This window comes from Geotrypetes seraphini, chromosome 5, assembly GCF_902459505.1.
Source record: "Geotrypetes seraphini chromosome 5, aGeoSer1.1, whole genome shotgun sequence".
Lineage (NCBI taxonomy): Eukaryota > Metazoa > Chordata > Amphibia > Gymnophiona > Dermophiidae > Geotrypetes > Geotrypetes seraphini.
The window spans coordinates 27,675,048-27,694,345 of record NC_047088.1 but is presented as its reverse complement, the minus strand read 5'-3'; the positions used below and the strand labels follow the sequence as shown (position 1 = coordinate 27,694,345).

Here is a 19,298-nt window from a genome sequence, read left to right as displayed (position 1 = left end):
GAAAGTTGCTTGCAGAGAGATATTCTTGAAACAATGGTTCAGGCTTGATGACATCATGGAGGCCTAACCTTCAGGTGTGAATACGGAAATATCCCTACAGGACTTCTCCAGGAGCCCTGCAATCATGGGTCCTAATTCCAGTCACTAGATGCAGCTGTTACACAATGACCAGAGACTTGGAGAGATGTGAGCTGCAGTGTGTAAAAGTCCATTCTTTCAACAAAAAAGGGTCTGCAGAAGCTCTCCTAGCTTCTCTTAAAATACAAGAATTTGGTGACTTGTTATAGTTGTAGGGGTGTTTCCTTATTTGCACCTGAAGGTTAGGCCTATCTGACATTATCAAGCCTGAACCATTGTTGCAAGAAATCATTCCAGCCGAAACCTAGCCAGAAGAGAAAGAAGAACACATCTTTGCTGTTTCTGCATGATGAATTCTGGGTATGTACCAGAACTGTATTCTAGTCAAGGACATCCAGTTATGCCTCCATGCTCAGCCTGTGTGAATCTTGGGGGAGGAATTGCTCCTGCACTGGTCTTATCTAACGAAGGCTCCTCTGTCTCAGCCTGTACGAGACTATACAGGAAGGCTATTCATCTAAGTTATGTTTCTGGATTGGTCCGGGGAGGTCATCTGACGAGATCCAAGTGAAACGTGCTAATTATAATTTAGTCTGTGCCAGGATGTGAGGAAGCTCGCATCTTATCATAGGTGTTTCCAGCACATCTTATAATAATTAAGACCTGAAAAGTTACCTCTTGTGACTCTCTGCCTGAGAGAGAGAACCGGACTTTTATACCTCTGGATTCCATCACATAAGGAAACCTTTGCTGCCAACCTAAGTTACAGCTTCTCCAGTTGCTTACTGACTGTTCCTAAACAGAAGAATTTCTATATCTGCTAAGCTAAGGGAAGATGTCTTCCATTTCACCTGATTCTGTGCTACGGCCTAATTGGATGGTGAGGATAAGGAATTATATGTCTTTTCAGCTGGGTTAGACAGGATAAGGATTCGTAAAGCACCTGTGGTGATAAGCGATATATTTAGTTTGCTGCTAATCAGGAATTATTATTATAAGGAATTATTTAGAGTGTAAGAATTAGTTTCTCATTTATCTAACAAGTATTGTGTGATAATTATGTACTGAGTTTCATATATGTAATCGGATATTTTGTGAACAATATTTAGTTACTGCTGCTGGCTTATGAATTATATTTTTCTATTTTTATAATGAAAGTATTTCTCATTAGCCTGAGTCTGGTGTCGTGTAAGTAGGCAAAGATAGCTGAACCTGGATGAGATATAATGGTCTTCCCTAGAAAACTAAAAGGCACGTATTTGTTTATGTAACTGATTAGTGCACCATAAATCTTTCTACATAGTGTTCAGCGTAACAAATAAATACAAAAACTTATATTCTGCAGATTACCAGTTATTGTCTAAGAACTGTACATCCTAGAAATGTCTACTTAATCTTGTTGTAATCCACATAGGATAAACAAGCCACATTGGCTCAAACAAAGAAATATAAATTAAGGTTTTTAACCTTCTTCTATAATCTGAGATCTAACCTCAGTTGGGACAGAATTCCAGGTCAGAAATGCCCAACCCACGAATATTTTCTCAAACTTTTATATGTATGACTGATCTCTTGGGTCACAATTTCATTGCATTAGAGGGAAGAGATACTAAGGTGTCCTTTTACTAAGGCATGCTAACAGATTTAGAACATTAAGTGCCATGCAGCCCACAAAAATACAATGGGCTGCAAGCATTTAACATGCACTAAATCCATTGGGAACGGTCCCCAAGCCACAAAAGTGTTGGTGCAGGCTGGCTAGGTAGGTGCCTGTAATAGGATGTCTCCTCCCAGCTACAGACATCAAGACCACTGAGAGTCTGTGTCTCCACCCAGGCAGAGCTGACCCAGGCAACCTGGGTACCTCTGCAGCACTGAGAAGCCTCCAAAAGTGGATTTAACATCCCCCCTCAAACACAGAACAGATCAGAAAGACATCTTCAACTCATGTGTAGGAGAAACTGAGGGGCACAGAGCAGTGTTAGAGGAGGTGGAGCTTAAAAACAGATGCCTTCTATACAAACTCACGTGAAAGGGTGAATAACCCACTAGGTCAAGACTCGTATGCCTTTTGCACTAGAATGTCTATTTCTTTACCCATCCGTTCTGAGTAGTGTTTTCCCAACCTGAGAATTTGAGTCAGGTTTTCAGGATTTCCCCAATGAATTTGCATGTGATGTATTTGATTGTACTACTTCAATTGTATGCAAACAGATCTCATGCATATTCATTTGGGAAAACCTGACCTGGCCAGGGCCGAGGTTGGATGCCCCTGGACTAGAGGGTCTATGCTGGTGCTTCTGGGCTTTAATCTTCGGCTGAAGAACAGAGACTTTCTTGTTGGCTGCCAATGCCATCAGATTGAACGTTGGCAGTCCCCATTGATTCACAATGGGGTCAAAGGCCTTCCAGGAAAGAAATCAATCCTCTGGATCCAGGGTCTTCTGGCTGAGAGTGTTGGCCTGCACATTGTCCACTCCTACTACATGCACCACCAGTAAAGCTTGTAGGTGGACTTCTGCTCAATGAAACAACTGGGCCTCCATTCTGAACAGGGTGATCTTGGTGTCTCCTTGTCCGCTGACATATGCCACACCTATTGCCTTACTTTCCAGGGTTGTCTCCGATGTATTGAGTCAAATAAATGGCTTGCAGCTCTAATTTGATGATGGACCATTTCCTCTGAGAGTACGACTGTTGGCCCTGACCCCTCCAGCTGTAAAGACTGGCATCTGTCATAAGGGTCACCCAAGAAGAGATGTGGAGAGACAATCTTTTCAACAGTGACTCTGGCCGGAGCCATCAAAGCAGACTTTGACATGCCCCCACTGTTCAGGCCAATGGCATCTGGAGGGAAACTGTCTGCAGAGATCAATGGGACAATAACACATCAAAGGGAGTGTAGCAGAGCTTTTGCCAAAGGAGCCACCTCTATGGTTGCTACCATTTACCCAGCACCTGAAGCAATAAGATGCCAAGCAATAAGAGTTGGCATCTCCAAGCTCTCCAAAATCTGGCATCATTGCTTCAATTTATGAGGCTCTGGAAGAGATATATGGCCTTCCACTATCGAAGTGGATTGTGTCAACTCCAGGTGGCTCTTCCTAACATTGATGGTCCAATCCGGGTCTTCCAGGAGTTGGACAACTTGTGGCATTGCTCTGTCGCCATCTTCCTTGGAGGGCACTTGAATCAACCAATAGTCCAAGTAAGGATGTAGCTGGATCCCCACCTTGTAAAAAAGTGTGCTGTCACAATGACCATCACCTTGGTAAAAGGTGCGAGGCACCGTTGCCAGACTGAATGGAAGCAAATCTCCTTTGTATTGGAAAAATGGGAATATGCCAGTAACCCTCCGTCAAATCCAGAAAGGGAAGAAATCCCTCCAGTGCCATCAAGACAATGACTAATCAAACGTCTCCATCTAGAACCGTGGCACTTTCAACACTCCATTAACAGATTTCAGATCCAGGATTGGTCTCTAGCCGTCCGAGTCTTTCTTGGGTACAAAGTATCTGTCCAAGCCTAATTCTTCTACTGGAACTGGTTCTACAGTTTGAATATCCAAGAGCTGCTTCAGGCGCTCGGACCCTAAAGCACAGTTACTTACCGTTAACAGGTGTTATCCAGGGACAGCAGGCATATATTCTCACATGTGGGTGATGTCATCTACGGAGCCCCGATGCGGAAGCATTTTCAAGCAAACTTGATTGAAGATTTAAGTTTGCTCTGCTGCTCCACGCATGCGTGCCTTCCTGCTCCACTAGGGGGCGCATCCCCTCGTGGTCTCCAGTTCACTTAACTAGCAAAGAAGCCAACCTCGGGGAGGTGGGCGGGTTGTGAGAATATATGCCTGCTGTCCCTGGATAACACCTGTTACGGTAAGTAACTGTGCTTTATCCCAGGACAAGCAGGCATGATATTCTCACATGTGGGTGACCTCCCAGCTAACTGAAAAGGGATGGAGGGAAGTTGGCAATTTAAGCAAATAGATTTCGCAATACCGATTGGCTGAACCAGCCATCGCTTCTGGACAGTGAGTCCAGACAGTAGTGGGAGGTGAAAGTGTGAACCGAAGACCACGTGGCAGCCTTGCAGATTTCCTCAATAGGTGTGGACCTGAGGAACGCTATGGAGGCTGCCATTGCTCGGACCTTGTGTCCCGTTACTCGACCATGCAGCGCAAGACCCGCCTGAGCGTAGCAAAAGGTGATGCAATCGGCCAACCAGTTGGACAAGGTGCACTTGGAAACTGGGTGGCCTAACCGGTTTGGGTCGAAGGACAAAAACAATTGTGGGACTTTCCGGTGTGGTTGAGTGCGTTGGAGGTAAAAGGCCAACGCTCTCTTGCAGTCAAGAGTGTGAAGTGCCACCTCTCCGGGGTGAGAGTGGGGCTTGGGAAAAAACACGGGCAAGACGATGGACTGATTGAGGTGAAAATCAGACACTACTTTAGGCAAGAACTTTAGATGTGTGCGGAGTACCACCTTGTCATGGTGGAAAACAGTGAAGGGTGGGTCCGCTACCAGAGCCTGTAGCTCATTAACTCGCCGGGCGGAAGTGAGTGCGAGCAGGAAAATCACCTTTCACGTGAGGAATTTAGGATGGCATTTGTCTAGGGGCTCAAATGGAGGTTTCATTAGTTGAGCCAGAACCACGTTAAGGTCCCAAACCACCAGAGGGGGTTTGAGAGGAGGGTGGACATTCAGAAGACCCTTCATGAAGCGAGAGACTAAGGGGTGGAGCGAGAGGGCTTTTCCTTCCAGGGGCTGATGAAAGGCCGCAATCGCACTGAGATGTACTCGAATGGAGTTGGTCTTTAGGCCGGAGTGAGATAATTGAAGTAGATAGTCAAGGACCAGAGGGACGGGGACCGACACCGGGTTCTGGCTGTGAGAGGAGCACCAGGCGGAGAATCTGGTCCACTTTTGAGAATAGCAGGTTCTCGTCGAGGTCTTTCTAGAGGCCTCCAATATCTCCTTGACTGATTGAGACACGGGGAGAGAAGTCAGGAGGAAAGAAGAGATGAAGAGATTGAAGATTGGGATGTAACAGCGAACCCTGACTCTGTGATAGAGAGGGAAACCGAGGCAGAGGCAGTGGATCTCTGACACTGAGTTGAAGTAGAAGGGAAAACCAAGGCTGGCGTGGCCAGCGAGGAGCAATCAGGATCAGGGTGGCTTTCACCGTTTTTAGGTGGACCAGCGTCCGCAGGATCAGAGGAAACGGCGGAAACGCGTACAGAAACCTTCCCTCCCAGTCGAGGAGGAAGGCGTCGGCCTCGAGTCGGTCCGGGGAGTGTATTCGGGAGCAGAAGAGGGGCAGTTTGTGATTGTGGGGGGATGCGAACAGATCTATTTGAGGCGTCCCCCATTGTTCGAACACCTGTCGTAGGGTCTGAGAGTGCAGCGACCACTCGTGTGGCTGGAGGAGGCGGCTGAGTCTGTCCGCCAGACAGTTTTGTTCTCCTTGTATGTACACCGCTAGAAGGAAGGTGTTGTTGGAGATTGCCCATTTCCAGAGGCGTATGGCTTCCCGACAGAGGGACCAAGACCCTGTCCCCCCTTGTTTGTTTACGTAGTACATTGCTACCTGGTTGTCGGTTCGGATGAGGACCACCCGGTCGTGAAGCAGATGTTGAAAAGCTACAGCTGCGAGATAGATGGCCCGGAGTTCTAGCACGTTGATGTGACAGCGGCGGTCTTCTGCCGACCACATCCCCTGAGTGCAGAGGCCGTCCACGAGTCCGTGGTGAGTACCTTGCTGTGAGGAGGGGCGAGGAAGAACAAACCTTTGGAAAGATTTGAAGAGTCGGCCCACCAGCGGAGCGATCGTTGCAAAGAAGGAGTCACTGTCACGGGACGATCGATCGGGTACCGGTCTTGACGCCATTGAGAGGCCAGGGTCCATTGAGGGATTCTCAGATGGAGACGGGCGAAGGGTGTGACATGGACGGTGGAGGCCATGTGGCCCAGGAGAGTCATCATCTGTCGAGCTGATACCGAGGTCAGCAGTGAGATCCTTCGGCTCAGACTTACTAACGCCTCTAGACGCGGAGGGGGAGGAAGGAACGGAGGCGAACCGTGTCCAGCGTTGCCCCGATGAATTGTAGGGGCTGTGAGGGGCGTAGTTGGGATTTTGGGAAGTTTATCTCGAACCCCAGACTCTGTAGGTAGATAATAGTCTGTTGGGTCGCCGAGATAACCCCTTCCCTGGACGGGGCTTTGATCAGCCAGTCGTCCAGGTAGGGGAATACCTGAAGACCTTGGGAGCGTAAGGTAGCTGCGACCACCACGAGGCACTTGGTGAAGACCCGAGGTGACGATGCTAGGCCGAAGGGGAGGACTCGGTATTGTAGGTGCAGGTCTCCCACCTGAAAACGCAAGAACTTGCAGTGAGCGGGGTGCACTGGAACATGTGTGTACGCCTCCTTCAGATCGAGGGAGCAGAGCCAGTCGCCCTCGTCGATCAGGGGGTAGAGGGTCGATAGGGAAAGTATCCAAAATTTTTCCCTTACCAGAAATTTGTTGAGGAGTCTCAAGTCTAGTATTGGGCGAAGGTCTCCCGTTTTTTTCAGTACCAAGAAGTAACGGGAGTAGAAGCCCTTCCCCCGTTGGCCGGGGGGAACCTCCTCCACTGCTCTCAGGTGAAGCAGATCTCGAGCTTCGGAGAGGAGTAGGGGTAGCTGCGTCCGGTTGGGAGGGCAATTCCTTGGGGGGGTTGTCTAGAGGGATGGCCCGAAAATTGAGAGAGTATCCTGATGAGATCACGCCAAGGACCCATGCGTCCGACGTGACTTGTTTCCAGCGAGGGTAAAAGACTTTGAGGCGACCCCCGATGGGAAGGGGGCCTGGGACTATGGCGGAGGGGGCCCGCCCCCTTCCGCGTATCCCGTCAAAAGAACGGGGATGGTTTGGTAGTCGCAGGCGGTTGGGACTTGGGCATAGCCCAATGGTGGGCTTGCGGACGCCTGGGCGGAGGCCGCGAGAAGGCAGGAGTGGATTTTTGTGGGTAGCGGCGCGGAGGGGCCCTGAAAGGCCTGGACGCGGGCGGTTTAGGCTTTTGCCGCACGAGGGAGGCAAACGAGCGTTCGTGTTCGGAGAGGCGTTTTGTAGCCGCCTCGATAGTGTCATCGAACAGTTCTTTACCCACGCAGGGGAGGTTAGCCAACCGGTCCTGTAAGTTGGGGTCCATGTCGACCAGGCGCAGCCAAACTAGGCGGCGCATGGCGATAGCAAAGGCTACCTCTCTGGAGGAGAGTTCGAAGCCATCGTAGGCCGCGTGGAATAGATGGAGGCGTAGGTTGGAGAGGGACTCTGAAAGCAGGTTAAACGCTCCTTGGCGGGAGGCCAGTAAGTCAGTCTCAAAGGCTCTCAGTAGTCCAATGAGGTGTTTGAAGTAAGATGTGAAGGTGAAAGTTTAGCTTTGCACCCTAGAGGCCATCATCGCATTTTGATATAGTCTCCTGCCGAACTTGTCTAGGGTTCGGCCTTCTCGGCCTGGGGGGACCGCCGCTGAGACCCTGGAGGGGTGAGCCTTTTTCAAGGAGGAGTCTACCAACAGCGACTGGTGGGAGAGCTGCAGTTGTTCAAATCCCGGGAAGGGTACTGTACGGTACTTGGCCTCCATTTTGGAGGGTACTGCTGTGACCATATAGGGGGTCTCCAGGTTCCTGAAGAAAGCCTGTTGGAGTACCGGGTTAGGCGGTAAGCGAAGGGACTCTCTGGGCAGTGATGGCATATCCAGCTCCGCTAGGTACTCCTTAAGAGTATCTGGAGTCGGACTGGAGGTCCAAGTCCAAAGCGTGGCCCATATCCTGGACAAAGCGAGAGAAGGATGGGCGGGATGTTCCCGAGGCCCCTTGCGGGGTCTGTAAACGAGACCTCCGTCGGGTGGAGAAAGATGGGGAGGCTTCCCTCGAGTATCGAGGCTCCTGCTCCGATCCACGCTCCGAGACCGGGGAAGCACTGTGAAAGTGTTCCGGGGTCGTGGATGTCCGACGTCTCGAGGAGCCCCTCAGAGACGATGCCGGGGTTCAGGGTACCGATCGATGTCGAATCGGTGACCTCGAACCGGATTCCCTTGGTGAAAGCATGAAACCTCAGATCGGAGCCCCGGTCCGAGAGGGAATTCGGAGGATGCGCGGGTTGGAGAGTGATAGCTCCGTCACCCTCAGCGGTCCTGTACGAGGTGTAGGTGAACGGCCTCGTAGAGTGGGAGAACCCCGGGCCTTCTTGGAGGTACGGCGGTTCGAGGTTTCCGTCGGTTTAGCACGACATTTTGCCCCGCGGCGGTCTGTGGAGGGAGAGCGCCTTGGGTGTCTCGGCGAGGAGTCCGAGGAGGATGGGATGCGGCGAAGCTTGCGCGTTTTTCCCCGAGGTGGCTCGAGGCGAGGCTCAGGCTGGTCTGGCACATGCGGGGTCGAGGTCGAGGCAGAGGCTGGTTGTAGATGGGCCATTGCAGCTGACAGCTCCGATGAGATCATCGCTCGGAGTAGGTCCTGGAAAACGGGCACGGACAGCATCGAGGGCATGTCCACTGCCTCGGTGCGCTCCACCGGGGGCGACCTCGTATCAGAGTATTCCCGTGTGGTGGAGGCACGGCCCGAAGGCTTGGAGGGCTTCACCGGGGCTGTATGCATGGGACTTCCGCCATGCGTCGCCGGTGTCCCCGAGGCTGGCTTCTTCGCTGTTACGGGACCTGAAGAGGGAAGAGGGGACTTACCCAGAGCCGAGGCTTTCTGTTGTCCCGAGGACTTCGGATTCGAGTCTCGAGGCGATGCCGAGGTATTCGGGGCCGAGGTCAAGGCCGGGGCTGACCTTGAGGCCGAGGTAGAGGGTTGGTCGGCGGCAAAGAGATCCGCCATGCGGGCTTTTCTTCGGCGGAGGGCCCGGTTCTGGAAAGTAGCACACTGGGGGCAGGAGTCGGTTGGATGAGCGGCCCCCAGGCAGAGGATGCACCGGCGATGCGGGTCTGTGATGGAAAGAAGCCGCTCGCACCGGGTGCACTTTTTAAAGCCGGTCAAAGGCCGGGACATAGAATCAAAACTGGCCACGGCTCGAGTAGCCACGCGGTCACGTGGACCCGGAAGCCTCTGGGTCGGTCAAAAACGAAGTAGGAACAAGTAAAAAATTCACGCAGTGTGACTTAATTGAGAAAAATAAGAAAAAATCGCGGTGCTAGAAGGCAGTTGGGGCAGAGCCTGAAAAAACACGACTTCTAGGCTCAGCGGAAAATTTTGAACTGGAGACCACGAGGGGATGCGCCCCCTAGTGGAGCGGGAAGGCACGCATGCGTGGAGCAGCAGAGCAAACTTAAATCTTCAATCAAGATTGCTTGAAAATGCTTCCGCATCGGGGCTCCGTAGATGACGTCACCCACATGTGAGAATATCATGCCTGCTTGTCCTGGGATAATCATTTTTTCTGGACATCTGGCCAGAAGAGTCCATAAATAAATTCAACAGAGGGTGAGAGTAAGCCGACAATCTTCCTCCTATCACAGGAGTTCAGCTACTAGCCTGGTGTCATTGTAACATCTTGGAGGCTGCTGTGGTGCGTGAGCCTGAGGGTTGAGCTCGCTTGCAGCCTCCAGACCTCTGTTCTGATGAGTCTATCGAAAACCTGGAAAAGATCCATGATATCCCTCCTCCCCGTGCCAGGGGCACATGGTCTATTGTCAAATACTTAGGGTGACATCCACCACACTCGCCCAAAAATCATTCAAACCCTTTGCCAAAGAGCGTGCAGCCCTTGAGAGGTAGCCTACTCAAAGTAGCCTTGACAGCAAAATCTCCTGCCCACTTCCTGATCCACAGCAGAGATAGAATAAGCAGAGACTTTGTTCATGACCCTAAACACGTCAGAGAATCTGCTACATATTCCCCACGAAATTAGCACCTGGAGGTAGGTGCCTTCCTCCGTTTTCATTACCTGATGCCAGACAATAAGGCAGATATGTACGACAAAGTTACTGTGCTGCCTTCAGCCCCAGATCCCAGTTCTCAAATAGTCTTTAAGACCAAATCCACCCTTCGTTCCTGCACAACCTTTAGAATTACTTCTTCATCACTAGGCAGAGGTCCGTTTGGTAACTTACGCTACCAGCGAATCCACTTTGGGCAGGATAAAGAGCTCCCGAAAATGTGGAGTAAGCAGATACAACTTTGCCATTGTCCTGGAAACAAGTATTTCAACTTTAGGAAAATGCTAAAGACCCATTTCTTCTCTTTGATCCTAATAGCTTGAAAAACAGACATTTTACCCTTTATCTATATTCCACTGTTCATGATCACTCTCTAAAGTTAAAAGGGGATAGATTCCGTACAAATGTAAGGAAGTTCTTTTTCACCCAGAAAATGGTAGAAAACTGGAACGCTCTTCCGGAAACTGTTATAGAGGAAAACACCCTCCGGGGATTCAAGATAAAGTTAGATAAGTTCCTGCTGAACCAGAACATACGCAGGTAAAGATAGTCTCAGTTAGGGCACTGGTCTTTGACCTAAGGGCCGCTGAGTGAGTGGACTGCTGGGCACGATGGACCACTGGTTTGACCTAGCAGCGGCAATTCTTATGTTCTTATTGTAAACCGCATTGAATCATTGTCGAAACCTGCAGTATAGAAGAAAGTCTGTCCAATATCGGCCTTAGTTCTTTAATTTATACCGTGTGTTTTCTATTTAGAGATCCTCTGTTTATCCCACACTTTTTTGAATTCCATCACTGTTTTTTTCTACACCACCTCCTTTGGGAGAGCATTCCCGGCATCTACCACCCTCACTGTGAAAAAGAATTTCCTAACATTACTGCTAAGTCTTCCTCCTTGTAACCTCAAGTTATACCCTCTAGTTTTACCATTTTCCTTTCTCTGGAAAAAATGTGGTTCGGTTATTAATATCTTTTAAGTATTTAAATGTCTATCATATCTCCCCTGTCCCTCCTTTCGAGTGTACATGTTTAGGTCTTCCAGTCTCTTCTCATACTTCTTTTGATTCAAACCCCTTACCATGTTCGTTGCCTTCTGGACTGCTTCAAGTGTTTTATATCCTTCACCAGATATGGCCTCCAAAACTGAACACATTGGTTTTGGACCCCCAGTCATCCCAGTCCTCAGACTGGCCCTCCAGTTCCTGAAGAGAAACTTTCAGGGGGGAAGCCACATACTACAAGGGAAAAACTCCATGCATGAGAGCTGGCATGATCCCAGAAGGCACACATGGGCCCTGATAGTCCATACAGAGAGCAAACATAAGTTCTCAAAATCAGAGGTAAAGACCTGAACATCAGGATGCCATGTGAATACCAGCAGAGATTCTCCTTGTCTCCTTGTGGGCCCAAAGAAGTCATCAAAGATGGTGAGTTTCTGTCAGAGGGCTCCAGGGGGGAGATTTCCCCAAAAACTGAGTCACTTGCAACTTCATCACATTAGAGCAGGGGTCTCAAAGTCCCTCCTTGAGGGCCGCAATCCAGTCGGGTTTTCAGGATTTCCCCAATGAATATGCATTGAAAGCAGTGCATACACATAGATCTCATGCATATTCATTGGGGAAATCCTGAAAACCCGACTGGATTGCGGCCCTCAAGGTAAAATTATGGTCTTACCTGTTAATTTTCTTTCCTTTAGAAGCAGCAGATGAATCCAGACTAGTGGGTATAGCTCACATCGACCAGCAGGTGGAGATAGAGAACTGATTAACAGTTGGCCTTAAAGCCTGGTGTTCCTTCTGTTGATTCAGTTATGCACTTTGCCCAAGCATCCCGAAAGGAGAATGAGCCGCAACAAAACTCCATTCCAGTAGAAAATGTGTCTTTCTCTTCTTCTTATTATTATTATTTTTTTTTTTTCCAGCAATGAAATAATACACTTACCAACCATAGCCCCAACTAACCCAATCAACTAACCCCCCCACACACAAACAGTGCCTTTGGGGAGGGGCTCTGGATTCATCTGCTGCTTCTAAAGGAAAGAAAATTAACAGGTAAGACCATAATTTTACCTTCCATAGCAAAGCAGCAGATGAATCCAGACTAGTGGGATGTAGCAAAGCAAACTCAAACTGGGTGGGACTCCAATGCCGCCTCTGACAGCACTGCAGCGCCAAAACTCGCCTCTGAACGGGCCGCTACGTCTAACCGATAATGCTGTGAAAAAGTATTTCCCGACGACCAAGTGGCCGCCCGGCAAATCTCCTCTAAAGACATCCCTCCGGACTCCGCCCAAGATGTTTCCAAAGCCCGAGTGGAATGAGCATGAAGGTGCTCCGGTACCTTCTACCTGATAACACATACGCCGAAGCAATAGTGTCCTTGACCCAACGCGCAATGGACGCCTTAGACGCCGCCATCCCTTTGTTTTTGCCCGCGAATGCGACAAAGAGATGGTCCGACCGACGAAAATCATTCGTCACCCCCAAATAATGGAGAAGCATACGGCGTACATCCAGTAGCCGTAAAGACAAAAATCGTTTCCCCCAATCCTCCCTCCGGAAGGATGGAAGGAACAAACTCTGGTTCACATGAAAGGAAGAAATAACCTTCGGCAGGAAGGACGGCACCGTACGCACCGACACCCCAGTCTCCGAAAAACGCAAAAAGGGTTCTCTGCAAGAAAGTGCCTGCAGCTCCGATACTCGCCTTGCCGAAGCCATCGCCACCAAAAAAACTGTTTTCAGAGTGACATCTTTCAACGTGGCCGCTGACAGGGGCTCAAAAGGTGCCCCCTGCAACTTCCCAAGGACGAGTTTAAGATTCCATGTAGGACAAATTCGCTTTACCGGCGGGTGGATATGGTGAACCCCCTTGAGGAAACGGACCACGTCCGGCTGCGACGCGAGAGCCGAGCGATCCACCCGGCCCCTGTAACAGGCAATGGCCGCCACCTGAACCTTTAAAGAGTTATAGGCTAACCCTTTCTCTACGCCCTCCTGCAGGAAAGCAAGAATAGCCGGCAGAGAAGCCTTGAAGGGCGCCAATTCCTGGCGACCGCACCATGCCTCAAAAATCCTCCAGACTCTCGCATAGGAGGCTGACGTCGAACGTTTCTTGGCTTTCAGCAGGGTGGCGATCACCCGCTCTGAATAGCCCTTCTTTTTCAGCCTTGACCGCTCAATAGCCAGGCCGTAAGACCAAAGCGGGCCGGATCTTCCATCCATATTGGACCCTGAGTCAGTAAGTCCGGAGTTACCTGGAACGTCACCCGCTCGCCTACCGAAAGCTGAATCAGATCTGCGTACCACGGCCGACGCGGCCAATCCGGAGCCACCAGGATGACTCTGCCGCGAAAGTGAGAGATGCGCTGCAACACTCGACCTATCATGGGCCAAGGCGGGAACACATACAGAAGGGAATTCGGAGGCCATGGGAGAGCTAACGCGTCCACCCCCTCCGATCCCTTTTCCTTGCGTCTGCTGAAGAGCCGAGGCAACTTCGCATTGCGGGACGAGGCCATGAGATCCATCTCCGGCAACCCCCACCGACGGACTAGCAGGCTGAACGCTCGAGCAGACAACTCCCACTCGCCCGGATCCAGAAGATTTCTGCTGAGAAAGTCCGCTTGCACGTTTTCGTGACCTGCAATGTGTGCCGCCGACAGAAGCGGAACATGCCCCTCGGCCCATCGAAACAAATTTCTTGCCTCTTCTGCCAACTGCGGACTCCGGGTGCCCCCCTGCCGATTGACATAGGCGACCGCCGTGACACTGTCCGAGAAGATTCTGGTCGGCTTGTCCTGAATCAGTGACTGAAAAGCCTGCAGCGCCAGTCTGACCGCTCTTAATTCCAACAAATTGATGGGCCACTGGGCCTCCTGGAAGGACCACATCCCCTGCACTGACGCCTGCAGGCACTGGGCCCCCCATCCCCGCAGACTGGCATCCGTTGTGACCACCACCCAGTCCGGCGTGGCCAACGGCATGCCCCTCCAAAGATGCAACTCGTGGAGCCACCACTGCATACTGCGAGCTGCTCGACGACTCCATTGGAGACGCACCTTGTAGTTCAGAGAAGCAGGGGACCAGCGAGAGAGCAGAGACTGTTGTAAGGGCCTCATGTGGCTCCGCGCCCAGGGGACCACCTCCAGAGTCGCCACCATGGAGCCCAGCACCTGAACATAATCCCAAACTCGAGGTCTGGCCGACCCGAGAAGTAGGCGAATCTGAGCCTGCAATTTCTCCCCCCGGTCTCGGGGTAGAAACACTTTCCCCAGAGCCGTGTCGAACCGCACCCCCAGATGCACCAACGACTGCGACGGGGACAGAAAACTCTTGGGAAAGTTGACAATCCACCCCAACGACTGGAGGAGAGAGATCACTCGCTGAGTAACCGCCACACTCTCCTGTCTGGACGAGGCGCGGATTAACCAGTCGTCTAAGTAAGGGTGTACCCGAATCCCTTCCTTGCGTAGAAAGGCGGCTACCACCACCATGACCTTGGAAAAGGTGCGGGGCGCCGTTGCCAAGCCAAAGGGCATTGCCCGAAACTGATAATGCTGGCCTAGAATCGCAAACCGCAGATACCGCTGATGCGGAGGCCAGATTGGAATATGGAGGTACGCTTCCTTGAGATCGAGGGACGTGAGGAACTCTCCCGGTCTTACCGCCGCAATAACCGAGCGCACCGTCTCCATGCGGAAATGGCGAACACTGAGAAACCTGTTGACTCTTTTGAGATCCAGCACCGGCCTGAAGGACCCCCCCTTCTTTGGTACAATGAAGTAAAGGGAATATATACCGCTACCTACCTCTTCCGGGGGCACCGGTACCACTGCCCCTAGCTCGAGCAGCCCCTGAAGAGTCATCCTGACCGCGTCTCCCTTGGCCGCCCCATTGCACGGGGACACCAAGAAAGAATCTACGACGGGAGAGGCGAACTCTAACTTGTACCCTTCTTGAACAATGTCCAACACCCACTGATCTGACGTGATCGTGGCCCACTCCGCCCGGAACTCCGAAAGCCGGCCCCCTAAGGGAAAGGCGGAGGGAGCCAAGCCCCCGTCATTGTGGAGTGCGAGTGGCTGGGGTACGTGTCGACTGCCCTGAAGAGGGTCGCGTCGTACGAAAGGAACCTCTCTGCTGAAACCTTGGTCTCGAAGCAGAGGACGAACCAGATGCCGATCTGAAGAAAGGCTTACCAGACCTGGATCTCCGAACATCCCTGAAGCGCGGTCTAGACGATGAGGGCCTCACCGGGGGCCTAGCCCTATCCTCCGGTAAACGTTGAGTTTTGGTATCCCCAAAATCCTTCACCAGTTTATCTAAATCTTCTCCAAACAATAAACCCCCTTTAAAAGGGAGTCTCACCAGCCGAAGCTTAGAAGCAGCATCGGCTGCCCAATGCCGGAGCCATAAGGATCTGCGAGATACTACTGAAAGAGACATCTGTTTCGCAGACGCCCTAATAATATCATATAAGGAGTCTGCCAAATAAGCCAAGCCGGACTCCAAATCTGCCAGCTCCGAAGGGACAGAACCCCCAGGCTCCATTAAATTATCGGTCATTCCTTGCAACCACTGCAGACATGCTCGCGCCGCATAAGAGCTGCAGATTGCGGCCTGCAAGGTAACCGCCGCTACTTCAAAGGACATTTTTAAAGAAGATTCAATCTTCCTATCCTGCGCATCCTTCAACGTAACTCCCCCCTCCACCGGTAAGGTAGTCTTTTTGGTTACCGCTGCCACCAAAGCGTCCACCCTGGGTAATCTAAACTTATCCAGTTCAGTCGGGTCAACCGGATACAAGAGCCGCATGGCTTTTGCCACTCTTAAACTGGCCTCCGGCGTCTCCCATTGCGCCGAGATCAGCTCCTGCATGGCTTCATGCACCGGCAAGGACTTAGGTGATCTACGGGTACCTGCCATCAGGGGGTTACCTGATACCGCAGCATCTGCCTGCGAAATATTCAACCCCTGCAAAGCCTTTGAAATTAAGGAAGAAAGCTCTTTTCTATGAAACAAACGTAGAGCGGACGGGTCATCCACTTCTTGACCCGGGGGATCCACTGCATCCCAATCCAGGACCTCCCCTTCCTCTAAAGATTCAGGAAGAGAGAAAGGGGACCTAGGCAGAATATCCTCTGCTTCCGCGGTCGCGAGCCTACGTTTCTTTGCTACCAGCGACCGCCCCGGCGACCCCACCGTGCCCTCAGCCGGTCTGCCTGTCCCACCAGTTACCACAGCCGACGTCGAGGGCACCGGAAGGGACCCATCGACCACCGGCACCGGCGGGGCAGGCTGCGCACCCTGTAACAAAAATGCCCGGTGCAGCAGCATAACGAATTCTGGCGAAAATGAGCCAAACGGAAGAGCCGCTGAACCGCCCTGATCCGTGCCGGGGAGCGGGGCCGCGACCTCCGCTGGTGCTCCCGACTCCACCGCCGCCGAACTCCCCACTGCCATGGCAGAGCCCTGCAGCTCTGACTCACCCTCGCGTGCCGGGGACACCTCCCGTGCCTCCCTGACCCGGGCAATAGCAAGCTCACAAGCCTGCAAAAAGGCATCTTCTGCCGGTGCAGCCTCACACTCGGCAGAGCAAAGGCCCGACGGTGTTCTGCGCGTTCCACAGCGCGAACACCGCTGACCGGCCTCCGTTGCCATCCCGCGTTCCCGCACGGCTTTTTTTTTTTTTTTTTCACACGCGGCGAACGCCGCCGCTTGCCGACTCCGCCCCCAACCACTCCTACACTCGGGAACGCGACACCCAAGCCACAAGGCAGGGAATACACTCACCACGTTGCACCCGCTATCTCAGACGCCAGGATACAGCTGGTAAGTATACTGAAAGCAAATGCAAAGACTGCAAAGCTCTGCACTAGACAGGAAGTCGACTCTTTTTTTTTTTTTTTTTACTGGAATGGAGAAAGAGAAAGAAGACTCCTGCAGGACAAACGAACCCCTCAATCACACGGAGGGGAGGGTGGAGCAGGGACCTGGGAGGGCCCAGGTGTAACTCCTAAAGCCGGCACCACTCAGCCAGGCACCCCTGTCCTACTGAAGAGACTGAGTCTCAACAGAGGAAGTCCACCGAACACCAATATCTCCGGCAGCAGCCAGAATCCAGGAGCTAGAGGGCTAGCTCAGTCCCTGCTGGGAGATAGAGCAAAACTGAATCAACAGAAGGAACACCAGGCTTTAAGGCCAACTGTTAATCAGTTCTCTATCTCCACCTGCTGGTCGATGTGAGCTATACCCACTAGTCTGGATTCATCTGCTGCTTTGCTATGGAAGGAGGGACTTTGAGACCCCTGCACTAGAGGGACCACAGGGGGCTAAACTCATGGCTCTTGCTCTCTCTAATTGCGCGCTGTGGCATGTGGAATAAGGACACTCTTCAGCTAGCCATCCATCACAAATTTGGCATGAACCAGGGGTTAAACAGCCTGAGAAATCTATATCTGTTAATTTTAATTAAAATTGAGGTGTTTGAGGCAAGCAAAGGTTTTTAAAAATGGATCTAAAAATCCAAGATGGCCACTGTAGCAGCGTTTCGGCACCAAAATAACAGGAGCTAAACAGAAGTTCAAAAAATATGGGTAAGGGTTTTTTGGAGGTGGGGAACCTGAATACAAGCCCCAGCAAACCCCCAAAACAGCAATTTAAGGAACCTACGATTTGCCCCATAGACAATAATGGGCAGTACTCGTTGTGCTACTGGTGATGTTTCAGCTCACAGAAAGGCTGGAAAGTGGTGGAGATTTACTGCTTCAGACAAACATACAAAAATTCTCCAAATGTTTGTTTCTTTGGGCTGCCAGTCAGACTGTGTTAGAACCTGAAGAACCTCTCAGCTCCTCGCACATCTTTGGGGGGGGGGGGGGAATGAATCATAGCCAGAAACCAATAAACTCCCAGGGACTGACATGGATGCCAAACAGCATACGCTCAAGCTCTGGCAATGACCAAGCTTTGCTACAAGGGGGAACAGCCCCTGACCCACAAAAAAAGTCGGTGCAGGCAAGGAAGGTGCCCTGAACCAGGGTTACCCTCCCAGCTACAGACTTTTTACAGTGAGGGTCTGTGTCTCAACCTAGGAAGAACTGCCCCAGGGAATCTGGGGACCTCTGTAGCACCAAAAAGCTTCTGAAAGTAGACCAAACAGCCAGAAAATAAACCAAAAACAGAGCAGATCAGAAATTCACCTTCAACTCACATGCTAAAGGAGAAACTAAGGAGCACAGAACACAGATAGAAGACAGAGCCAAAAAAGGAAGATGACGCCTTCTACACAACTCGTAATTAGAGGTGAATACGGTAACCCACTGGTTCAAGACTCATATGCCTTTCACACTAGAAAGTGTTTTACATGAGGCAATATGGAGAACGAGATATGGCATTTGACTTTTTGTCCCTTGATGCTCCATGTACTTCCATGGCCCGATTCCAGATGCAGGTCATACATACCATGAATGACTCCATATCTGAAAAGGAGCATGAGAGCCATTCATAACATTAAAAAAAAAAAACCAACTTGATTCTTAACCAGGATTTGCTTAAGCCACATATAGGGAACTTGATTTTCCTAAGCATAATTCTCATTGCTATTTAAAATTAGACTGAGCTTCCACATATTTGCTCAAGTCAAAAATACTATTCAGCCACATATACTGTATTTAAGCCCCAATTTTGGGGAAAATCAAGCTCTCAATTTCAGAAAAGACAGAAAAATACTTCCTCAATAAAGCACTTGAAATTCTGAATAACTAATTGGTAATTAAGATTTATTTTAAACAATGGTAGAGCATTAATAACCATAGAAGACTAATCAACCAAACATAAATGAAAAATATTTATGCACACCTTGGATAGAATTTACTGAAAACCTAAGACAGCTGAGCTGAGAGAAAAGACAAGTTCTGGAATGGAAGTCTGTTCTATGCATTTTAATGGTGAAAAACATATCTGTGGAATATAAGTAATATTCTATAAACTATAAAACTGCCAGCTGCCATTTTCTGAAGCCTCATATGCTAGCCCCAAATAACCTGGCAATTTTTGGTATCTGCACTTATTAAAAAAAAAAAAAAAAAAGTTTTGCAACTCAAGTGGTCAACAATGCTTTACAGAACTAAAAAAACCCTGAAACACGTTTAACCTTTTCCTATCGTGTGTCCCGGATGACGGGACATTCCAAAAATGACATAGACAGTGGATAAACAGTCTGTATGGATTAATAAAGAGCCAGGAACACAAAATATTTGAATTTACAGACTTATGACTTATTTACATTATG

General features: G+C 50.5%; 1 protein-coding gene across 2 annotated transcripts in view; it reads right to left on the bottom strand.

Annotated features, from left to right (window-relative positions):
* CUL4B (cullin 4B) overlaps positions 1-19,298 on the bottom strand; it is a 173,680-nt gene that overhangs the window by 103,879 nt on the left and 50,503 nt on the right. The window lies entirely within an intron of this gene.